This window comes from Stegodyphus dumicola, chromosome 3 (genome assembly GCF_044657685.1).
Source record: "Stegodyphus dumicola isolate Sdum_Otavi_A_Nest chromosome 3, ASM4465768v1".
Taxonomy (NCBI): Eukaryota; Metazoa; Arthropoda; class Arachnida; order Araneae; family Eresidae; genus Stegodyphus; species Stegodyphus dumicola.
In genome coordinates this window covers 239,307,379-239,333,779 of record NC_140770.1, presented here as the reverse complement: position 1 = coordinate 239,333,779, position 26,401 = coordinate 239,307,379, and the positions used below count along the sequence as shown (strand labels likewise).

The window sequence follows — 26,401 nt, the reverse complement described above, 5'->3', positions numbered from 1 at the left end:
CCGTAATCTGGAGAATAATCAGTACTGATGTACTGATACAGAGGATACCGGCTAGAGTTTTACTGCTAACTTTGTGACGCCAATAATGTTGAAGACGCAGAACGCTCAAAGGCGTCCTTACGAGATGATTATGTTCATCTAATGTAGTCTACGTATGATGTCCAGAAACGTCTCTTCGTGTTCTTCGAACCCTCTTGCGTATTCTTTCACAAGAGAAACTCTACGTTCTACTCACCTGGCAGCATGCTAGAAAGAAGCTTGGAGCTAGGTTGTTATAATAATGTTGTCATTGCTGTGTTTATATGGTTGTTTTACATAAGACGGGGACAGTTTTACTCGCTTCTGAACAAGGACTAAAATTCTTATCCATCCAAGACGCTCTTGCGGAATAAACAAAGCTAATTTATATCTGGGTACATTTTAAGTTCTCATGTGCAAAACTTTGGATTTTATGAAACAATGAAATGGTAATCATTTTTTCTCCATTGGTTACGTTAAATATCCCCCAAAAAATAAAAATTGCAGATTAATTTTTCTAGGTTTTTTGTTTTTAAAATAAGTAGTTTAGTTTCTTAAGCAAAGTCGCTAACGTATAAAATGGTATTACAGTTTAACATCCTATTGAGTTATAGGTATTTCTGTTGTAAATGCACACGATGATTATCGGCTTAAAAGAAATCGAAATTTAATTCGTAATATTTAAGAAACTTTAAAATAAAGAGTGTTTTTTTTTTTTTTTTTTTTTTTTTTTTTTTTTTTTTTTCATCTTCAGAATTAGTTAATAAAATTCAAAATATATAAAAACACATTGTTTGAATACCAGAAAAGAATAAAAAAGAAAGTTAATTAATTAAGAATATGTTTTTATATTATGAGAGAGAAAAATCCTGGAGTTTTGATTTCACTTCAGTATTCTTTAAATTGTTTCTCGAATTCCAGAAAGCGATTATCATATTTTTCTTAATTCTTTTGTGGATAATAAAAGTGTCTTTTGGGGTTTTGTGAGTTATTGCTATTAAATATACAATGTACTTTGTTGCTGCTCGTGTTATGCTCTACATCTTACAAATTACTGTAAAAATCGTGAATAAAGTAGATGTATGACGTCGTCATCCAGAGAAAAGTGATGGATAGATCCCAATTTTAAAAAATGGAGAGCAGGAGTTGAAGCCTCCTTCAGAGCCCCCTATCATGCTTTTCAAGGATTTGATTCAAGCTGTATAAAATATTTCATAAAATGGTTTAATAATTAAGTAGTTCTGAGTTATAAAAACAAAAAAAAAGTTATTATCTTTTATACCGTTTCTTTACATGCTTTCAGTTTATTTTGCTTTACATAAAAGATAAACTTAATACATTTTAAACTAGAATCTTGCTTCTTCGTTGGAAACGGAAAAGGAAAAATGAATTTAAAAAATATTTCTATTTTTTCCCTTAATAATGAAAGCCTAAGTAAGCTATGGAATTAAAAATTTAATTTCATTTCATCGGGAAGAAATTAATTCTGCTAGCATTTTTTCCCCGCCGCGAAAGAAATATTTGCTTTAAAAATTATACAAATACTCTATAACTTAAACATAAAAACTATTTAAATTTCAAACATGATTGTTAGATGAATTTATGTACAATAATATAGTAGTATCAAGTTATTAAATGCAAAATTAAACTAATGATCTTTTCCTTCGAACTTTTTCTTAACAAAATCCACGTATTACGTCGTCATAATGTAAAATTGTGATTACGCCTCCTTTGAAAAGGGTTTAGAATCTACGATTAAAATGTGTAAATCTTCTTAACAGATAAAATTATCTCTTCTCGGTACAATTTCATATAGCCACTGGTTAAAGGATTTTTAAGGCTATGTCTACGCATTAGAAAAATTCCCCAGGGCAGCAAACTTGCTAGTATTTTTAACTTTTCACTTACAGAAAGTCCTTTTTGCAAACTAGAAAAATTATGAATGATCTCAACTACGGAATCACCATCTGCATCAGAAAAAAATTAGAGTCCGAAAGGGAAATCCCGGGGCACATGTCTCTTGTCTGCGCATGAAAGAGGTCCACTTCACGCGATCCGATAGTGGTATGGTCATTGCCCATATCTGAATGATGTGGCGTTCACGCAACGTTCAGATAGCCCTCGTGTGCTTTGGCGTAATTAAAATACACAAATACACACATGCGACGTTCAGTGTCCTAACAATTTCTTCTGTTGAATTGAGGTTAACATCTTCTCGAGCCCTACTGTTTGCTTTAAAGAATGGATGGAGGAATGAATATTTGGTAAAGTGAAAAAAGGCTTAGTTTTTACGTTTTTTTTAAAAGGCTAGTTTTTTTTTTTTTTTTTTTTTTTTTTTTTTTTTTTTTTTTTTTTAAAGCCCAAAGGGCGTTGGCCCAGAAGGGGTATTGATTCCGTTTTGGCATTTTGCGTTGATTCACTATAAATGTCGGTTCCCTTTTCAAATTGTTCCCACCAAATATTATCTTCCTGTGTTATATTTAAAGAATTATCATGAAGAATCTGCATAAATGTATATATGTTTCTTGCATTGTGATGAAACGACGGTACCTAGAGCCATCAAATTTTCAATAACGTAATCCTCCAACGAATATGGACAGCTCTAATTTGGAATTTGAAATTTGTTTTATTATTTATTTCAGATTTTGAAACACTTCAACGAATTTTTTATTAACAAACTCATGGATTTCAAAGCGAGCAATGGCAAAACTTGCTGGGGAAAAAACATTATCTTCAGCCCACAGGACTGTGTATCAGAAATTCTAAAGATATGCTCGTGTTAAAATTATTTTGCGATATTGAATTTTATGTTAAGTGCAAAGAACATGATATTTAATAAATAAGGGTAACACACAAAAGGTTAAAAAAAAGGTCCATTTGAGTGTAATATAAAATTTGAAAGCCTTTAGAATTTTTTCCTAATATAAATGAGAAAATGCTAATTCAATGTCTCTCATGTAAAAAAGAAAGCAGAAGCTAATTTAAAAAAAGTCTGTAAGGTTTCAGATTTTAACGGTCACCCAAAAGGATTTGTTCAGGTTTTTTTACGCTCTCTTTGAGTTCGCAGTCTGCTAATGCGCCGCTCAACTCACTCCTAATAACACTTTTTTTTTTTTTTTTTTTTTTTTTTTTTTGTCGTTTTAACTTTATTATTGAGCATAATTTTTTTTTAAAGCTTAAAGGGGCGTTAGAGTGAAAGGCTATTAGTCTCAATACGGCATTCTGCATCGTTTCACTTTCTGCGGTGGTTCACTTTTCAAAATGTTGCCACCAAATATTAGAGTCCTGCGTTATATTTAAAGAAACCAAGTACCGTATTTACGCGAATCTAATGCGCATCGTTTTTGGCCAAATGTAGTATTCAAAATTGGGGTGCGCATTAGATTCAATGGCGCATTAGATTCGAGTGCAAAGTTCGCCGATGACGTCAACCAAATTTCTCGACTACATTTACCGTTACATTTATCGTTGACATATTATTGCATACAGGATACAAACTGCAGAGTACGTAGTCACGAAATGGAGGGCAAACAGAGAAGAATGTCATATGACGCTACTTTCAAACGTAAAGTAATTCTTTATGCTGAAAAAAATGGCAATAGAAAGGCAGGGAGAGAGTTCAGCGTAGCTGAGAGCAATGTTCGCTTGTGGCGGCAACAGAAATTGGCACTGTTTGCAACTAAAGCTAGTAGAAAGAAATTCAGTGGCCCTCGCAAAGGAAGACACCCTAAAATTGAAGAAAAAGTTTTGGAATTTGTACGTGAAAGGAGGAAGAATGGACAACCTGTGACTAGTGACACCATAAGAAATAAAGCAAAAGAGGAGGCTGAAGTTCTTGGAATACCGAAACAAGAGTTTAAGGCTAGCCGTGGATGGGTAGATTGGTTTATGAAGCGGATGGGCTTATCTCTAAGACGCCGTACAACAATATGCCAAAAGCTTCTTGCAGATTTTGAGGGAAATTTCAGCGGCATTTCAGCGGCATGTCATCACACTTCGGAAGGAAAAGAATTTTTCAATGGGGCAAATTGGCAACGCTGACGAGACGGCAATTTGGTTTGATATGCCTCGTAACTACACCATTACGGAGAAGGGGACTAAGGAAGTTATCATCAAAACTTTGGGATGTGAAAAACAACGCGTAACAGTGATGCTGTCAATAACAGCAGACGGGTGCAAACTTCCCCCTTTCTTAATCTTCAAACGGAAAACATGCCCTAAAACCCCTAAGAATGAAAAGCTGTTCCCAGATGATGTCCTAATTCGAAACCAAGAGAAGGGGTGGATGACGGAATCATTAATGCTTGATTGGCTCCGAAATGTATGGAAACGCCGTCCCGGTGGGCTCTCTAATCCACCATCAATGCTTTGTCTGGACGAATTTCGTGGTCATCTCACCGACGACGTCATAAAGAAGATGCACAGCCTAGGCAGTGATCTTGTTATTATTCCTGGAGGGATGACGTCTGTGTTACAAACCCTGGACGTTAGTCCAGGGTCAAATAAATAAACCTTTTAAGGGGTACGTTAGTCAAATAAATAAACCTTTTAAGGGGTACGTTCAGGCGGAGAACGAAAAATGGTTTTGTGAGCCAAACCGTGTATTGACTCCGACAGGAAAAACTAAGCGTGCTGCACCGCACATTGTTGCACACTGGGTTTCTGCTGCCTGGAAAAGCATCGAAGCACCAATGATTGTGAAATCTTTCAAGAAATGCTGCATTTCAAATTCATTGAATGGCAGTGACGATGACGTACTCTGGAACGCCGAGGATGACGATGATGAGGAAAGAAGATATGAATCTGCTTCTGACGAAGAGAGCTGCGAGGATTCCAGTGATGAAAACATTAGTGAATAAAGACGTTTACTATTAATCACTGATTGTAGAAACTGTTAGCTAGATAGAAATGTTACGATTTATTTCATGTTCATATTTTACGATAGGTACCGTATATACGGTAGTGCTAATTAACAATGATTGTTTCACATGACAATAGCCCACTAATAGGTTAATTCTACGTTCTGCTACTTTATGTATAAATCCATTGTTGTATAAAATATGGTATCTAAATTTAAATAAAATTATCATACCATTAATTGATAGTTTATATACAAATCCATTGTTGTATAAAATAAGATTCAATAAATTCCTCATATCATTGATGCGCATTACATTCGCCGACAAACAATTTTTTTATTATTTAAAGTTTTAAAATGCGGATGCGCATTAGATTCGATGGCGCATTAGATTCGCATAAATACGGTAGTTAAGAATCTGCATGAATGTTTCTCGCATTGTGAAAACAACGGTATCTAGAGCGATCAAATTTTGAATAACGTAGTCCTCCAACCGAACATGGGCACTGGAAGCCCGAATTTGGAATTTCGAATTTGTTCTATTGTGTATTTTAAGTTTCTTAAATTTTAATGAATTTGATTAACAAACTGAACGATTTCAAAGCGAGAAATTTCAACACTATACAAAAAAAGTATTTTTATTTCCAGCGCGTGAGACTGTGTATCGAAAATTCTAAAGATTTGCTGTTTTTAAATATTTTGTGACATTGCTTTTGAGTTCGAATTTCATGTGGTTTAAGTGCGAAGAACACGATATTTTAATAAATAAAGGTAATGCACAAAACGTTAAAGAAACGCCAGGCGCAATATAAAATCTGAAAGCTTTCAGATTTTTTTTCATTTTTCTTCTTTTTTGAGATTGTTTTTAACGTCAATACTTTCAAATGCTATTTAGTAACTATTAGCAGTATTCTTGTGAGGAAACTATCCGAATCTTCAGTCTAAGAAATGCGGGTTACGATTTATACCAAGATCTCGGGTGAAAGGATTCTCAAAAAACTAACCACAAAAAAGTGGCCACCCTACACGTATGCCTGCGACAAAATATGATACAGGTAATGCATCTGAAGTCATTCATGCGCGGTGGGCCGTGAAATTCGCTTTTGTCCTCGAACATCTTTCCTAGACTTGCCTTTTCGTCACTGCGCATGTCCTCCACACCAAATATCGTACGCTTCGGGACTACGTTCTGACTCACGAAGTCTTCCGAAAGAAAACGAAAGCAAACTTGTTATTGGAGAAGGGGGGGATAGCGGTGATGAAAGAGAAGCAGAGCGGGGTGTTTAGGTAAAAAAGGCCCACCTGCAAAGCGAGTGGGATTTTTATTATGCCGCAAATGTAGATTTTTATGCTTTCACGCCTTATCTTCTGATGGATGACAAGCGATCGCTTTTGAATGGAGGTAGCAATGTTAGAAGGGAAAGTGAAAAGCACCTTTTTGAACTACTATATGCAGAGTGAAGAGGTGTAAAAGAGAATTAAACGAGATTGATTTATTCTTACTTAAAAACATTTGATTATTCTATTACTGAAACGTTTTCTTAAATCTAGATTAAGTTCCTAACTACTGAATAAAATGACTTCTGTTATAACGCATTTAGTGGAAATTTAAAAAATATATATATTTACTTTTTCGCTTTGCTAATTTACGTTATTATGTCAATAGACATAAAGTATAAATAGGAATTAAGAACTTAAATTACTAACAGAAGTATACAGTCTTAAAATTAAATTTTGCTTAGTTACTTCAAATAAAGGTTTAGGAATATAGGCAACTTTTAAAGTTTTTTTTTTTTTTTTTTTTTTAAATTCTGGAAGAAATCTTCGGTAGGAAACTCAAATTAGTTATATGAGAAAGAGTTGAATTTAGAGTGTTTTTTCTATTAAAGATATTTTTGGACTACTCATTTTAAAGAAAACCATAGACTTATAACAATACTAAAAATGCTTAGTGAAAAATTCTTTCCTACCTTCATAGATTGATATGGTCAACGATTTCTGGTTCACATAAACTGGGAAAATAATAATAATAAACTGAAAGCTTTCACATTTTATAATACGCCCAAATAAGTTTTTTAACGTTTTGTGTGTTTCCTTTATTTATTAAATATCATGTCTTTCGCACTTAAACCACATAAAATATACAGTCTCGTGCGCTGGAGATAAAAGAGTTTTTTTTCCTTACAGTGTTGCCATTTCTCGCTTTCAAATCATTGAGTTCAAATTTTCGTTCTAGTTTTTCAAAATATGAAATAGATAATAAATCAAATTCGAAATTAAAAATTCGGAATTCCAGATGCCCATGCTTGGGTAGAGGACTACGTTATTCAGAATTTGATTGCTCCAAGTGCCGCTGTATTTTCACAATGCGAAAAATATACATACATACATTCATGCAGATTCTTCATTATTTAATTCCTTTAAATATAATACAGGGTGATAATATTTAGTAGTAACATTCTGAATAGTGATTCAGACTTTTAGAATGATTCAATGGATAATGTCGTTTCGAGACTAATAGCCCTTCTGGGCTAACTGTCCTTTGGGGCTAAAAAAAGATAGACTTCTAAGAGCTGATGATATCTTACAAATTAAGGAAATATGGGAAGAAGAGTTTTTAATCTTAAAGGGATATTATTCTAGCCAACAAATGAAATTATGAAGCCAGAAAAAAAATAACGAGTAGAAGATTACTGAAAGAAATTCATTGCGTAATAATTTAAAATCAAGTACTCATTTAATATCCAAAGGTACTGAAATTTCATATCACATCTATGTTTGTCTGTAGCAATCAGCATAATATCAAATTTTATCTGTGATGTTTAGCGTTATTTTTTATTTCTAGACTGACGCTGATGAGCGGTTTCAACTGATGTAAAACTGTTCACATACTAATCCACAATTGCCACTTTAGATCATCCGGTAAGCAATTCCCTGATAAGCTCCAATTTCTATAAATAAAATTTCCCTATACCCCAAAGCTGCAGTCCCTCACACCTTGCTCAGACCCTGTTATTCAATACCAGAATCTATTTTTAAATTCAAGGGCAAATTCTAGTACACTAACCGACATTTCAAAGAGGGGCAGAATAAGAATGCAGCTCATATTTTCCCCCATCATTCTTTTTAGGATGCTGTCGGTTTGGGGAGAGACGAGAAGAATGGAAAGGTTCTTTCAGTTGAATATGAATGTGGATTAGGTTGGATAAAGCTATGAAGAAAGTCTAGACCTTTGTGTGGCGGAATGCTGTTATCTCGTGCAAGAAAAGATACTTTCACTACTTCCCTCTTTTTCTTTTCTCCGAGATTGTGCACGTTCCTTCCTTGTTCAAGTGAATCTATATTATGTTTCTAAGAGCCTTTGACGCAGCCGATATTACTATAATTCGTAGTATTTAATAACATATTTAATGAATCACCTACAGTTATTAAATAGTTATTAATAAGTTCTTTTTATCAGCTATTTTTGGATTGCAGCACATTATTTTTCAGTAATGTTATTCATAGTTTAGTTTAGTGACGGAGGACGTGGGCGCCACCCCTTTACCATTATGGTTAATTGGTTTAGCGCCACGTCCACCCTTATCTAAAGCTGACTCATGTTAGAGCCACATGAGATCCACTCATAGGGCACATTGATTAGCGTTACAAAACATAGATATTAAAAATGGTTACATCTGTGTGAACACAGCACTTATGAACAAAACTTTAGCAAGTGACACATAAGATTACAATTCAATACCCTAGCAAGTAATTTTAGCAAGTTACATATAAAGTTTACAATTCAATACATAAAGAAGATATATTATACATAATGATTATATTATACTGTTGTGATTGATAAGTGACGACATTGTCAACATGAATTTACTAATGCAAAATTCAACATTTAAACTCAGTATACAAAAATCCAAGAACATACAAATGCTTATATTTCATACATTGCCAACTTAAATTTATAGTGGAGAAGTATAAAAATACTTAGATCTCACATAAGTCTCTAGTATTCTGAATGTCATTGTTAACTTTTATATTACAGCTTACTACTAAAGACACAGTCATTATATTAAAATTGGATATTAATACAGTTAAATGAATAATTGCACTTAGACTATACATACACTATAAAAACATTAATTCTTTACAATTTCTAAAATGCAATGATTCAAAGCAATGATTATATGCGAATATTAGAACAATGATTCACTATAAATATACAATGATTCAATACTATTACTTAAATTAATGATACTATTCATATTATTAATCATATATGCCATGTTGACATCAAAATAATATTTTTTTCATACAGGTGCTCATTACTGAAATGATGTTACATATTACTAGCAAGCAATTCAAAAATAAGATATGTACAGTACAATTTTACTTGCACATTGGAAATACTATACAAATAAATAATTCAATACAATGATTCCGTACGATTACTCATGAATAATTCAATATTATGATTCTATACGATTATTCAAATGCAATGATTCAATACAACAATTCTATGCGCTTATTAGAACAAAAATCTATATAATTATTCAAAATTTCAATATTATTGCTCAAATTAATAAAAATACCATTTATATTATAAACCTCACTACCCAAGTGACACAAACATTTAAATTACACCAATTAATCATTACAGCAATGATACTACATGTTACTTGAAAGCAGTTAATTATAAATTATGTACTGTACAGTTTTACCTAGCACACTGAATATTATAAATAATGTAATGATGCAATACAGTGATATTATACTGCTTCTTTAGACTATGTACCAAAGCAATAATTATATGCAGTGACTGAAGTATAAAGATTACGATACAAGTATTCAGTGATTTAATATATATATTCAGATTTTTAGTAATACTATATATGTTATTAATAACATTTAAATATATGGTATAGTCATTTAAGTACCTATTATAGTACTGATGTTACATTTACTTGTAAAGAAATCAATTGTTAAATATGTACAGTACAGTATAATGTTATTCATAAAGAAATTCTCAGTGCAGAGGTTTATTTTAATTTTAAATACACAGTTTCGTAGTAACGTCCTTGAGTAGATTACTTCTAAAAGTGGCCAGTGTTTCTGAGACCACAATAAACATCACTGTTATAATGATAATAGTTTTTTTTGCTGAGAAGATAACTTTCTAACACGACAGAGATCAGTAAATACATTTAATCACGATCGTAAAAGGTTTAACTTTTGGTATATCAATCTTAGATATTCCCAAGTAGTATGCAAATTAAAAATTGTATCTTCAACAGAAAAACGAAATGTTTATGGAAACCTGTCTTCTTATGTACTCCTGAACCATAAAGTTATTATGTAAACGTAATGTAATTTAGCTTATAAACTTGTTTTTGAAAAGATGCGCTTTGAGTGATACTCTTTCAGGTAATTTTAAAAGAATCTGCTTTCAGTTTATGTAGGTGTTTCTCTGTGTACATACAGATAGACAAGTACGTTTAAAATTAAATACACAAAATATGATATATACTGCATTTCCTCGCGTATTCCTGCTTCCTTTTTTATCTAATTTTATAGTTCGAAATGAGAAAAGTATGCAAGTAATTTAATTTTATTAGGATGCAGTTTCAGTAAAATAACAAATGCAAAGTAGTCATGTATAAACTGCATGTAACTATCACAATATTATTTCCTTAAAAGAAATCCACATTCCAATAAGAATACATAGTAATTTTAACATTATAATATTTAATAAGATATTTTCAATTCTAATTCCCTTACTTGAGTGTCACCCGTTCTTATTGTTATCTGTGTTACACCTTAAGCCTTAAATCATCCATGAATAATTAGGAAAGATGAATGTGAAGCTTGCTCAGAAAAGGTGTAGCCTGAATGTGAGTTTTTGTTTGCTTCGGTGAGATTGGTCAGTTCTTGTATTAATCTGACATAAGTTCAGCAGTTAGAAGAGAGAGGGTCAGCGTGATCTTACTAGGTTTTGTCTTTGTTAGTAAAACGAAAACAATCATTCGCGGAAAATCCGTTTTCAGATTTAGTAGAGCACTTTCTCTGGTCACATTTAGGATGGAAGAAATTATTCGAATACTTTTAAAGTTTTCTGAACTAGCTAAAGTATGTGAAGAAATACGATAGCTATTTAGAAAGTTCACAAAACGACCTAGATAGTTATACAATATCTGGTTAAAAGGTTTTAGGACTGATTGAATATTAATTGTCTAACTGACGATATCTGTTTGCAGCAAAGTGAACTATGCAGTAAAAAACATTTTGATTCTAGTCCGCTAATCGCATTAGCATAAATTGAGTTATTAATGAGAAAATTATCGCTTGTGTTTGAATGTTATTTATGTTTGTAATGGAATCGCATTTGGAACAGAGATGTGGGATAAAGTTTTGTTTTAAAAGTGGCAAAACTGCTAGCTAAATTTACCAAAGATTTATACTCTGACGGTGAACAATATTTGTCGCGTTCGATCTTGTTTTTATTGCTTGGTAGATTTCAAGGTGGTACAGATGACGTAAAAGATGACGAAAGAACGAAACGTCCTCGCACAAGCCGAACATCGAAGCCATCCGTGCTACGTTGAATCAAGACAATGCTTGTAGAATATTTAAATACTGATAAAGAAACTGTCCGTTCATTAATTGGTGAGGATTTAGAAAAAGAGAAATTGTGCGCACGTTTGGTTCCGCATTCATTGACAGCAGAAAAAAAGGATGATCGAGTTGCAACTTGTCAGAATCTTTTTGAATTGCAATATCGCAGCTTAAACTTTAAAAAAAACATCACAAATGTTGAAAGGTGATGCTTCGCCTACAATCCAGAAAGGAAGAGGCAGTGCAGAGTGAGTTGGTCAAAACTCGCCAAAGCCAAAGAAAGTGAATTTCCAAAAATCCAGGGTGAAGACAAAAATTATTTTTTTAACTGCAGGGGACTGCTTCACCAGGACTTTGTTCTTCAACAAAAAACAGTGAATACGGTGTTTACATGGGTGTACTGGATCATGGGCTGTTGAAGCGCATCGCACTTGTGCTTCCGTACTTCCATGCAAACAAAAACTGGTTCTTCCTTCACGATAAAGCATCGTACCACAATGCAGCTGTTATTCGTGCGTTTTGTTTTGGAAAACTAATAATTAACATAATACGTTACTTCATAATGTTGCTTTTATTACGTTGTAAATTTTCAAATGTTGTTGCATTCAAATAGCGCGTGCTAATTTTTTAATTAATTACACACCTCTAATTGGTTACACATATAATTTAAAAAACATCTCTTAGTTTATTTTGAGGAAAGTCCTTTAGTATTGCTTCCATATTATGCATAGACATTGCTAAAGAAACATTAATCCGAAATATAAGAAATCACTATCTCTATTTGCTGAGCATTCATTCTTTCTAAATATATGTACAAATTTTATAAATACTACTACTACTTATTAGTACTACTTAGTACTACTTATTATTTTATAAGTACTACTTAAGATAAGCTAACATCGTTTATTGAATTCCTTATTTTATTCATTTGAAGCCATGTAGTTAACAATGTTTAAATTTTACTTAATACGAACAATTAGCAGCGCAAATGTTGAGATCGTAAATCAGTTTTCTCAACTGATTTACGAATACCGTCTCCGAGATCCGAACTCCGGCCCTTCTGAATGCTAGCTGGATGTGCTCCCAATTACGCCACGAATTCACTCGGTAAGAAAAGAATAAATTTCTTACCTTCTTCCCCACTTAAGTGACAGCGGGCATTCTGTGCAAGTGGCATCACCAAATACAGGTAGCGGCGAGTTTTCGGAGCCACTTGTAGAATAATTTTGACTTTTAGAACCGGACATGAGAAATCAGCTCTGTCCTCCCTTGGATTTGATTTCAAGACCTTCCGATTGTTAACCGTATAAGGTATTTTTTCCTCCTTCCAGCATGCCTTCTTGGTGTAACGGTTGCACACTCGGTGCGTATTCGAGAGTTCGAGGACACTGCTCATTTTTCTCGTCTCCTGCTTCAGAAGAACTAATGAGTCTACAGTCGAGCGACCTTCTAGTTACAAAGCGAGGGAATATTCCCAGAAAATTCCTTATATTCTTCCTGACTTTTAGATCGACTGGGGAGAAAGGGATCCAGTCACTGAATCCAGATGATGACGGAGTATCGTCCACTATATTTTAGAATGAACTCCTTTTGTAGAGTCATTTAGAATATTTTTGAAGTAGAAGGCATGAAAAATCAATAGTGTTCGAGCTTCGAGCCTTCCAGTTGCCAGCGGGAAGTGCTTCCACGAAAGAATGCAGTAATGATAAAGGAAATTCTTTGCATTCTCTTCCTTTTCAAGGGCAAATGGGGAACCAATCGTCAAATCCTGTGGTAAGGAATTATAGTCTGCTACATTTTTGTTCGGACGCCACTTGCAGAGACATTAAGTTTATCTCGGAGTAGGAAAAATAAGAAATCACCAATTTACTCTGGGAATTTGAATTTCCATTGACAAAGTCAAATCTTAATATAATCAACGAAATTGCCTATATTGCTAGGTGTTAATTGCAAAATGACTGTCACTTCTTTAAAATACGATATAACAAAGTAATTACTTCTGTGTATACGTGGAGTTAAATCTAATCTTAAACATTCATTTTCACATTCCGTAAACCCTGAGTACTTTTACGGAATGTGAAAGTTGACTTTGATATCATTGAAATCACCTAAGTAATGACGCTGATACCAATAACTTCCAAAATGTGCAATGAAAGTGTGTTTTAAAATGTTTTGTATATTATTGTTTACCACTTGCATAAACGCGGGAAATAGTCATTATTTCATTTTCGTAAGATTGAAAGCATTAACAGTTTCTTTGCCGAGACTGATGTAAGTGACTCCAAAAAAATACACATAGCATAAAATCTTCTGTTGTATACGTTTAATGCTGGTCAGTGAATTCGTTTAAAGCAAAAATCCAAATTTTAAAATGAGTCACTTCGAAATTCAATTTATAAATTCATCCCTGTCATATTTTATTTCATAGTTACCTTACGTTTAAACCAATGTACGTCTTAAGAGGAGAAAGATCCAAAGTCTCTTCTGATAGGGAATAAAATGCTATTATGAAGTTCGTTTTAGCAGTTTCTTCTTGACTAAAATAATATTTCATATTATTTTACATCACTTTCAAGAAGTGAAAACTAATTTAATTATAAAGTTTGAGGAAACAATTGGTTCAGAAAACAAACAGGTTGAATAAATTTAATATATGCACAACAATTGTAAGTTTAAAAGTTGGAAAATTTTACTAAATGGAGCATTTCGTGAGAACAAAAATGCTATTGTGATGAAATATATCTTTAAATAATAGCCTAAAACTTTCTAAATAAAATTATCGTTAAAATAATAGCTCTGTTATACAGAAAAATAAATTTGAAAAGTTATATTTTTTTTTATTGGAAGCGTTGTTAAGAATTTGGTAGCTGCTCTTAAGTGCAGCAGAAATTCTTCCGAATACAAGACTGCTCACATGTAAGAGAACCCTGCATTTTTGAAGGTGCTTTACAAAGAGAAAACAAAAGCTTGCATGTAGAGCAACCTGTCATACGATTTTGATATGCTAAAGAAAGGCAATTAAAGGCCTATTATACATTTCATAAAAATTAGCGTATATAAGGAACTTAAATGTAAATCATGGAAAAAAAGCTTTTAAGGAGACTTGAATTTAAATCATGAAAAAAGATTTTGAAAGGTATTTGAATTTAAATCATGAATAACAAAAATTCAAACTTAATAAGAAAATAAATAAACCAAGTAATTATTTTCATTGATCGGATTGTGTGTGTAAGATAAAAATTAGGTAAATCAAAATTATTATTTAAGTTAGCAATAGCTCTTTAATTCGTCATTTAAATTTGGGTATTTTCCATTTCTGTTCTAAAAATAGCAATTGGTTATAATAAAATTTTCTGGACTCCATCATTTTTATTAACCCGCATCGGATTGATTTTACGTATCGTAAATACCTTGCATAAGCCCTTCAGCCAATTTCAGAGCTTTATTAATTATCTAATCAAAATGAAATCGAAACTAACCCATTCTGAATTAAGATTTCGTTCTGAAATACGCATCTGCTTTCTGCTTCTTTTGCCGCTACCAGGCTACCGCGCTCTTCCCTTCCTACCACAATAATATCAATAATATAAATGTTGCATTCTGGAATAAGCAAGAATAGTGTGCTAGGTTTTTTTTTAGGTGGGGGGGGAGCAAAACTCTTTAACTAAAATGAAAGGGATGTGATTTCAATCTGCTACGAGTGCGTCTTATTGCATCTACACGACTTCCAAGTTTATTCTTCATTAACTATCTTCAAATTCTTCATTAAACGTCTTTAACGTCTATTTGTGCCATTCTGAAATCAACACATATATATATATATATATATGTCTATATATGTTTGTGTATGAACTTAAACTAAGTATTAAATAATGTATGTCTTTTAATATAAAAGTTAAGATATAAATTATAACTACCTTAAAATGTTTTACAAGTTGTAGATCATAGTTGTTTATCAAACTAGCATAGTTATGATGAAGATTTTTTTTTAAATGGCGATATTGTCTTAAGTGAAATTTTATCTACTATACAATAAAAATTTTTTAAGCAAATCTCTTGGCATAGTACCTTGCAAATAGTGCCTTACGTAATTCATAATGTAATTAGTAATTCATAATGCCTTATAAAGGTTAATAAACATGCAGAAGCAACGCTATTTAAATATTATACCGCTGGCGATGATAGGAAATCTGAGTAACTAGACGAAGGGAGGAGTATCAAAAGTTGCCTGTGTTTGGATTGAAAGATCTAATATATATATATATAGAGAGAGAGAGAGCAATAGTTTCGATTACAAAGTGAGTGATATCTGTACAATACATTCTTAATGCATTACGGTACTGCAAAGTGGAAATTTTCAAATAAATTTCGTAGCATTTTAATACATTTCAAAATTCATTCTGTCGTTTCATAGATGGCAGCACCATGCAATTCTGGCAAGATGTTTGCAGAAAGTGAGAGCCATTAACGCTATGGGAGGGGATCTTTCAAAGACAGTTTCGACCAACTGAGCACAGGGAGGGTTGCGCGCGGCACGCGTTCGGCACGCCATCCCATTTTTTTTAACATTATTTTTACTCCTCCGGTGGGGGAGGGGCCCCTCCTCGAATGCACAGACGTAAACATATTAAATCTAAATTTTGCGTTCTTTCACATCTGGTAAGGGGGGCGCAGGGATCGCGCCTCCTGGGGAATTGCCTCGCTATCTTTCTCCTTCTCGGAGCGTTTTCAAAGGACGGGGAGAGAGGATTTTCCTTTCTTTCGATTTCTTTTTTATTATTATTATTTTACTAGCAAGCGTTTTTACGATGGCCAGTTTTCACTCCCTCGAATTGGCCTCAGCTGTTTCACCTTTGTGCAAGAGGGTTTATGAATTATATATTGGCAAAACGCGCTGCCCAACACCTGGCACGTGTTTACAGTTAAGAGATGCATTTTTTCTTTTATTATTATTATTTCCAAAGTGGCTTCCCAGGCTTGGTGCTTCAGGATCTAGTAAATACTGGTGATTACTTAAACGGCCTCTTTCGCATCAGTACCCTTTCCCCTTTGCACCATAACTTTCGCCTGCAAATTCCTTCAAAGATTTGCCTTTATGGATTTATGGTCATTATATGAAAAGAAACAAATCTGACCTCTATTGTTTGCGATAAACTTAATTTTATGACATTTTCCTTCACATAAAATTTAGAATATTTTTAAATTTTTGCTGTCGTTGATCTTAATGTTAAAGAATGCTAATATTCAAGAAGATATTAAACATGAATAATAAAAGGTGCCCAAACAAAGCCCCGGAATTAATATTCATAAAAGATATTTTATTTTCAGAAAACGGAAAATATCTTTGCATATTTATAACAGGTAAATGTTTCGAATTAAAAATGTCGAATTTGATTTTAACTGACAATACTTGCCTTTTATCGCTGCCAATTCATTTTTCATCTTAGTCGAGCTAAAGCGCTACACAGAGCGTTTTGATAGTGAAAACTCATTACGAGAATGCCGTGTGTTATGTATAGGCTTTTAAAAAGCTTTAAACTTAAATGCCCAGATAATGAAGCAACATTTCTCAGATTAATAATGAAATTTGAGGACACAGGGTTGAAAGCAGTTTTTAAACCACCTTGCTTTCGATCCAGCTGGTCTGTTGAAAACATCGCTACTCTGCGAGACAGCGTTATTGACAGATCCTAAAAAATCCGTACTTAAAAGAGAAACAACAAAAGAACGTATAGACGTTCTTTTGTTGTTTCTCGTTTTTCTCACAAATTAACGTGTCATTAGTTACCTCCACAGGCAAATATGTGAAAACGTTATTCCGAATTTCATTGAGGGAATGCTGTACTGCTGCAAAGCAAATCATGCAAAGCATATGCCTGACTTTATATGACCTGTTATACGTATGTAAAAATTATTATTTAACATTGTTATATGAAATTAATATTTGAAAATTATTATTTGAAAACGTTTTCAATTTTCTAAAAATAAAGTAATTTGTTCGGCATATTAAGTCTGGCGCTTTTCTTGGGACACTCTATATGATTGTATCAAGTATAAATAATAATATATTTGCTCTGTGTTTAGCAGGCTACTGAAATGAAAGGTTTACACTTCTGAAGTATCAACTAATACTTCACAATATCTCTGGGGCTCTGCCTTCAGAATATATCATTGATAGGTTCTAATTACTGCATGAAGTGAACTTTCACTAATTCAGATTAACAAAGAACTAAAATCAATCAAATTAAATGAAACGTTATCGAAGAACTGATCATTTGATTTTTGTCAATTCTATGAAACCATAAACTGAAACATCAAAACACCAAAGAAGGCAAATCTGTCAAACCATATTGTAAATTCTATGAAATAAAACTGTCAGTTCTATGAAATCAAAACATCAAAATACGAAATTTTATGAACCAGAACATCAAAATGCCAAGCAATTCAAAGGAAAGGAGTTCAAACATACATTGGAATAAAATCTTCTATGAATTAAAACTACATTTTCGCCTCATGTGAAAGAATACCTGGATTCAGTTCTGATATTTGCACTGATGTATACAAAACACGTTAACTTCTTAACAATAAATCTAGCAGCAATTGTATTAATTTTCGTATACTTAACAGAGTTATATTTTGAAACGCAAACCATACAGTGAAATGCATATTTGAAAGATAATGTTAGAAATGTTAATCACCGACATTTCGAGAGGAAGAAGAATCTTTCATTATTGAAGATGAATTGGGATTCTGATTTATAGAATAGGAATAAACATAAAAAGTTGAAGTGTGAAAATTCCGTCTTCTTGAGAATTAGATGATGGAAGGAAAAAAAACAGTGTTGGTTAATTTTGTTGGTTTTTTAAAGCAAAGCATTAGGGCTGTGTGCTTAAGGGAAGGGATGCCTTCATGGAAGACATTTTAAGGGGAACTGACTCGTATACACGTTACAGTTGGAGAAAGTCACGAAAGCGTCCCGACCGTTCGCCTGGTTTCGAGCCCAGGTCGGAACTACCAGTGATTAGAGCGACTTTACCGCTCGGCCGCTGGCCGCTCAAATTTTTCATTAAACGCATACCGATATTTCATTAAATTTCAGAAAAAAAGAGCTTTTCGTGGATTACTTAAAATGAATTATGTACTTTACTAAATTTCTAAATACTCATAAAGTCTAAAACACTTTGAGCTGTTAAAGGCTTAGAGAATAAAAGTAGTCTGTGATGACAATCCCAGATATACAGCAAATGATAACAACAGTGTTGTTATCATTTGAAATTTCGATGTCTTCTCCGAAAGTAAATTTTTGAAGTAAATGTGAATGAATTTCACGAAAAGCTTTCATAAGGTTATCCTTTTCACGAGTGACTACTTCTAATAAACTAAGCTGTTTCAAAGAAATAGATGCAGTTCTTAAGAATATTGGATTCTTTCTTTTGAATCCGATTGATTTAAATAATAAAAATGCATTTAATTTATGATCTATCCAATTAAAAATATTCGATATTTTCATAGAATGGCATTATATATATTTTTCATAGTTTATTCATATTTTGTAAAATTATAATGAATTTTCTTTTAACCAACTCAACTGTTTGAAAGCGAGCGGTGGCAAACTGCTTTACCTCCAACGCGCAAGTTTCTGTATCGAAAATTCTAAAAATACGCTGTTTTTAAATATTTTTTGATTTTACTATTGAATTGAACTGTGTGTAGTGTAAGTGTGAAGAATGGGATATTTAATAAATAAAGTTAACACACAAAACGTTAATAATATAAAGTCAGAAGTTTTGTAAGCCATCTTACTAAAAAAACTGAACATTAATACAGTAACTGAGAAAACACTGAAAAAATAGAAAAATGCTTGCCAACATTTAAGATCTTGAATTGTAGTATATGGTTTAAGTGCTAAGAAACCGATACTCTTAATAATAAAGCTAAAAAGATAAAACAAATGCGTTGACGAGAGTGAGTGCAGCAGCAGTCTAGTAGACTTCGGTCTAAGCAAGAGTATAAAAAGCCCTAACAAACCCTTTGGACAGCAATTAAAATATGAAATTTCTCATATTCTTTTATTTTTATTTTTTATTTTTTAGGATATTTCAAGAATAAATAATGATAATAGTTCATGGACGTTTCCCTGAATCAAGTTTATTTCCCTTAATGAATTCAGTTTCTTTAAGAAATTTTGTTTTATCTTTTCAAAATAAAGCAAAACTTAGTATCTTTTAAGAAATAACCAAGATTCTCCTTTATATGTAATTACATTGTTTATGTAAGTAAAGTCTTTCAGCAGAAAACAGTATGAAAAAATATGAAATAAAGGAATGAAATCGATTAAACTTATTTTAGACTAAATGGAGGGAGTAATTTCATTTGGAACGAATAAGCCTTTTAAAAAAGACCTAATTTTAGATTCACTTGCTTTCGAATGTTGGTTAAATATTATTATAAAATCTAACTTTAAGTAAAATAAAATGGTGGAAAGAAAAAAACAATATTAAGAAGGAAATTTTATAGCTAAAGTTGCATATAACGAAAAAATATATAACGTACTTGATGAGTAAGCTTACAGTTCTTAATATAGAAGCCGGAAAATATGAAATACATAAAAGCAGTATTTTTACTGCATTCGAATCTGCTACGAAGATTTTGAATTACGAATTATTTTAACGATTTAAATTTTGCCGCTAGAACATTATATAATTCAACGAAAGTAAGTCTAGGGAATGTGTTGCATTTAATTTATGAATGCATTGCAGTTGGAGTACGAAATATGTTGCAAATATTTTGTAGCTCAGACAATAATAAATTACGGTTAAAAAAGGAAAAATGTCAGAAAATAACATAGACTAAACTTTACAAGAATAACATGTTTTAGTCCAAACCAAATTTTATCGCACTATATTGTATTTAAAGAAATCGAATACTGAACAATGTGTATGAATGTGTGCATGCTTCTCGCGTTAGGAAAAATCAACGGTACTTAGAGCCATCCAATTTTGAATAATGTAGTTCTCCACCGGAACATGGGCACCTTAAAGCCTGAATTTTTGGACTTCGCATTTGCTTTATTATCTATTCACATTTTGTAAAGCATTTCAACGATTTCAGAGACAGCAGTGGCAACACTGTAAGGGAAAAAACACTTTATCTCTAGAGCTCGAGGCTGTCTATCGGAAATCGTAATATATACTATTTTTAAATATTTTATGATTTTGTTGTTGAATCGAATTTTATGTGGCATAAGCGCCAAGATCGTGATATTTAATAAATAAAATAAACATATAAAAAGCGTAAAATATATGCCAATACTTAACGCTGCATCGGGAATTGGAAACGTATACTGCTATGCTGCTTTTAAAATGTTTGTAATATTGCAGTTATACTGTATATGACGTAAGTGCGAAGAAAATGATGCTTAATAATAAAGCTAAAAAGGCAAAAAATAACAAATTAGTAGAGTGAGTGTAACAGCAGACTGGTAGACTTCGTGCTGAGCGAGAGCGTTAAAAACCTAAACCTAAACCCTTTTAAGCGACTGTTAAAATCTGAAACCTTTCCCATTTTTTTAATTTGTTGATTAACTTCCTGTTGGACCTTCAGTCGTCGGAACAATCTTATGAATATTCTTAGGCTGGTCAGATTTGATACCTTAGTTGAACGAAGCCCTTTGGGAAGTGAACGACTTTGCCCTGTTCCATCCCAGTTTTAATTCCCTAAATGATGGAACACCGGGTCTTATCATCTCATCTTCTGTCACCAGCCTCTTAAAAGAATACGCTTGTCCTTTTAAGAGGAGAAAGTTATTTCGAGTGGCTTTATTATAAATTCATATATAGCACTTTTCATAAATGAACTCATTTATAAATGTCTATACCTTATGTAGGATTAGAATCTGTGTGTATGAGTAACAGCTGGCTTCTTTAACATCTGTAGCATTTAAGACGGCGCACTAGTAACCCAATGTTTTTGGTGAAAAATTTTAAATTGAGAGCAATGAAATAATTTCAATAATTATTCAAATGACATTTTTTCAAAATAAAGTATTTGCATTGTATAATTCACAGTAACATTCATAATTATTAATTCGTATATACCATAAGCGACTTCCGTATATAGGAGTTTTCAGAAATATTTTATACATTCAAAATTTTTACCTCCTTAGATTTTATAATAACGAATTTTGAAACATTATAGAAAACTTTTGATGATGCCAAAAAATGAGAATCAGAACCTAAACCTTGTAACGAACCAAACATCCCATCTGTTCTTAAAAAAGAGTTATTGCCACCATTGACCGCTGCCAACTCTGAAAAATACAACCCTGAGCGCCTGTAAATCGGAACTGGCTTATCGATGGTGAAGGCATAGTTGAAAAAAAAACTCAATTTTGGAGGAATAGTTCGAACTTAATCCCCCAGATGTCCGATGCCACATCCACCTCCTTGACAAATGCGATTCCTGAAGAGTTGATCCGTTCTTTGGAAATGAAACTCACTTGACAGCTCAACGCCCATTTGGAGTCTTAACACAGCTTACACTCCTTCCATCTTCATCTTAATTCACTGCGAATTTTTCTTTCCTTTTTTATCCAACTTTTTTTATCTTAAGATTAAGGAGAAGAGAAGTTGCGAAGACTTCAACTTAATCTTTTCTTCCTTCTTTCCTCTGGTCTCTTGGAGTGTGTCTGTGTGTGACACCTTGACGTAAATACGACAACTATACGATAGCACCGGTTGGTTAGGGAACGTCGAACGATAAGACAATAGGGATCCATTACGAGTGAGTCTGGCTGTTTTTCTTGTGGGATTTGTTTTAAACATACAAAAGGATTGTTTTTCACCTATGTTATAGATTGTCTCAGGCCATGTGAGCAACATTTCTCATCGTTACCAGCTAGTGATATATTTCTTGGATAAGTTTTCGTCCCTTATCTTTTGAGAAGAGCTTATGATAGCGGAATATTCTTAAACTGAATGAGAAGCATTAAAGGAATCTGTTGAACTTTCCAACCATTATTTTTTGGGGAATGACTGAAATAATATCGAAAATTCACTTGTGAATTTCAAGTATTTTCACAATGCCTGAATTAATTTCCACAAAGTCTAATAATTTGTACATTAACAATTTTCATAAGCCAATCTCTGTTTGAATTATTTTAAGTAAAAATCGTTCCAGATAATTTCAAAGAAATCCTTCTTTCATCAAGGAGACTAAAAAGCACCTTTACAGTTAATGGCCACTAAATACCCTTAAAATTCAAATAACTTTCAAAAATTAATAGACTAAGGTTAATTATTTAACTAAAAAAAGCGTTCAATTAGAACTATTTCGTATTAATGTAATTTTTTATAAATTTTTAAAACTATAAATAGCAAATATGTCAGAAGGAACTCATTAATTATGATGCAGTTGACATGTTAGATGATGTTCTAATCATTAAAGTCTTATACAAGAGATGGCTGAATAATGGTAAGTAAAATATGAAGTACAAAATAAAATACAAAGAGGAAAATAGAGTACTAATAAAATTCAAAAGAGGCTGTTAAAGATATTAATTTCAATACAAAAGAGATCAGTGTGTTTTGAGGGGCAAAGAACGAGCGCTTCTTCGTAAGAATACATTTCGAAAAGCAACCAGTAGTTACGAAATAAAGCACCTTGTTTCAAATATTACATCTAGCACTATGACATATATCGAAAATAAAAAAAAATGTTGCTTACATTCAGATGACATTTGACGGTAAATTTGTTGATGCTAGGAAAAGGAAAATTTTCCAGAGTTACTTTTCAGAAGTCTAAAGATTAAGACAATTCCCAAGTTTAATCGAAGTAATTATTTTTACCATTTTTGAAGTAATAGAACTGTTTTCATGCGCGTAAATCATTTTTATCCAAGTGATAAAAATTTATTAATTTTACAAAATCTGAGTTTTCTGTAATCTCTATGGCATATTGTATTCCTATACATTATCTAATGTTTTATATTCGCCGGCATACAGATACTTCTGAAATAAGCTGGTGTACTAAAGATATACACTCAATGTGTGATCCCCATCTGAATTTGTTGCTTTGGGGCACAAATATGAATAAGGAAGTAATTACGATTATCCTAAAGAACTATAAATTAAGGTGTAAAAAGTGTTCCAGTCGTAATAAAATTATTTTCGAGTTAAATTAGCTGATTCTAGTATAGGAGTTTATTTTTTAATGCTATTTATTAATGAAATATCATCAAAATTTTTATAAGTGAGTGAAATAGTTAATCTATTTCCTTTCTGGCAATACAAGTTTGAAAAAAAAAATAAATTTTAAATGCAGTCAAGCATTTTAAGATTTTCAAGACATAACTTTCAGTTCATTGTTGAATATGGACTGGATTATTTCCCTTGAGCAAGATGACATATGGAATCAAAAGTATCCGGATTAGCAGGATAGCGTTATGATGCGTAAGCATGCATGTAAGATAGGGAGCAGTATGGAGTGGCATCTCCTTTGACTGCCCTAACAATAGCTTTGACTGCTCTAACAATGGTATTGGGAAGGCTAATTCACTAGATTATAATATTTTGCTGCTGTAACATATCTCCATTCCTGCAGAAAAGCAACCGTCAAAGATTCTTAATTGTGATCTGGCTTGCAAATGATGCGGCATTCAGATTCGCATCATTGATCCTTTGCAGTCCAGGGCTTTTTCATTCGGGAGAACCAGCAACTCTAGACGATTTTCTGAATATTTAGTGAATTTCTTACAGTTAATTTTAAAAACGATTTCATACAAAATTCAACATCTAAACTTTTTATTTCAATATTCTATAATCTTTGTGCTTCAAAGAAGGACATTTGTTAAGCATCAAACTCTCTCTGTATTTTTAATTTGTATGATATTTTGTACAGCAATCTCCAAAATGCACCCTTGTTGAAGCCAAAAGTATCACCGTAATATGTGTTTTTCCTCTTTCACAAGGTTTAGTTCATTGGAAGCAAATCTTGCAGTTCTTTTAAATTCCAATTAGCATAACATGTAGCTTTCCATTCAATCTCATTTCATCAAAATTGAAGTGCAAAAAAAAAGCTTGATCTCGTTTTTACGGAAATCTCCTCCCAGTTGGTCAACCGAAATTTTTACGGCCTTTCATTTCTCTGCGTCTTTACTGATTTGTAATGAATATCAGAATTAATTAAATAGATCTCTAGCCCCCCTCCCAAAAAATAGCTTTCGCCACCATTTTAAGGACTTTCTCAGAAAACAGTATGTCGAGGCGTATTGAAAAGCTCGATCAACACCGCTCATATATTTTGTATAGTTTACAGGAATATTGGATAATTTAACTTCCCCTTAAAATCCTTTTTAAGGAAGTTATTTCCGCATTATCTCAAGTGGTCAAAGATGTTACAGTCCTTTTGTCTTTTCATACTAAAACTAAAGTATTACCTCTGCGCTGTCTGGAATTTTTTTCCCGACATGGCAGCCTCTTCTCATTTGTTAGGTTTATTCCAATAAGGTAGCATTTTAGTTTCCGCAATGCTTAGCTAAATAACTTGTATAATAACGATCCATAAACGTATGGTATCTCTGAGCACGGGGAATTTTATTTAGCATCATTGTGAATAGGTGTAGCTGAAAGATCAGATCTTATCAATTTCTTTGTTTTCAAAGCTCCATAATACGGTAGGATGCCGCAAATGTAACCGATATTCGAATCTACCATCGAATAACTCGAATATCGCATTTGGTAAATTTCTTTATATTTATTATACTTAATAAATGAAATCCGACCTTTGACTCTGAAGTCCACTTATGCGTATAAATCTGATGTCTTGGTGGAAAATAATTCAATAATCTTGAATTTATGTAGTAAAATAAGCAGCTTATTAACTTCAAGCGGGTTCTTCAATTTGTGTTTTGTCATGAAATTGCCTTCAAATAAAACCTCCCGAAACATTTGGCTAAATCTGTCTGTCATGAATGTGTTTGAATAGAATGGAATATTGGTTAAAGTATAATGCTACTTTATATTTTGTCCAATATTCTCTTGTAAGTTGGCCAACGACATGGTTCCCATAATGCTATAAATACCCAGAATATTTTGACGGTCATATCATACTAAGTTCGGCAAATAGAATGTGACGATATCTTCTCTTCTAACTTCCTTGCAGCGTAATTATTATTAGTTTTATGCATTATTTCATCAATTAGTTCATCGGTACGAAATAACTTAAAGAAACCGAATTTTATTTTATATTGTAGTATATTTGAGGCTCTGCGGTTCTTTCGCCGGGTACGAATGGCATTTATTGTGATATTTCTTCGAATTCTAATCATGTTATCCATTCTGAATTTTGCGTCCCTTCTGCGGAATTACTGTTGCTTTCACTTTCGCTATCTTACTACCCTGAGTTTTCTCTTTTTACACCTCTTGCTTTATCGCTATTTTCCTTCTTTCTAGACTACTTGACTTCGTTCTTCATCAATGAAAAATCGAACTCATCTCTACTTTAACTGATTCCTTCATCTTGTTTCATGCTTACTAGCCTCCGTAACTTTGAAAATAATATTACTATTGCCACGACTGTCGAGTTCGAACTAACGTCGAACACGCATAAATAACAATAAATTTTTAAAAACGTATTTAAGACTAAAGATTGGCGTTTGTTTTATACGCAAGTATTACTGAATGCACTCATGAAGCGATATTGCCCAAACCAAACCTAAATAAACATTCTTACCGCTCAATTATCGAGTCAAACTGAGGGGTAATTGAGAGACATCTCTCGAGCGCGGCAAATCAAGTGGTAACCGAGAGTCACCTCTCGAATTACCGCACCAAATCAAGTACTGACCGAGAGTGCAAAGGATTAAAACAATGAACCATTCACTTCATTTCCAAAACATCATTATGAGAAAATCACGTGTCA

At 32.7% G+C, this 26,401-nt stretch overlaps 1 protein-coding gene across 3 annotated transcripts in view; it reads left to right on the top strand.

Moving 5' to 3' along the window:
- LOC118184709 (protein lin-28 homolog) overlaps positions 1 to 26,401 on the top strand; it is a 421,219-nt gene that overhangs the window by 350,081 nt on the left and 44,737 nt on the right. The gene's annotated exons all lie outside the window — the stretch shown is intronic.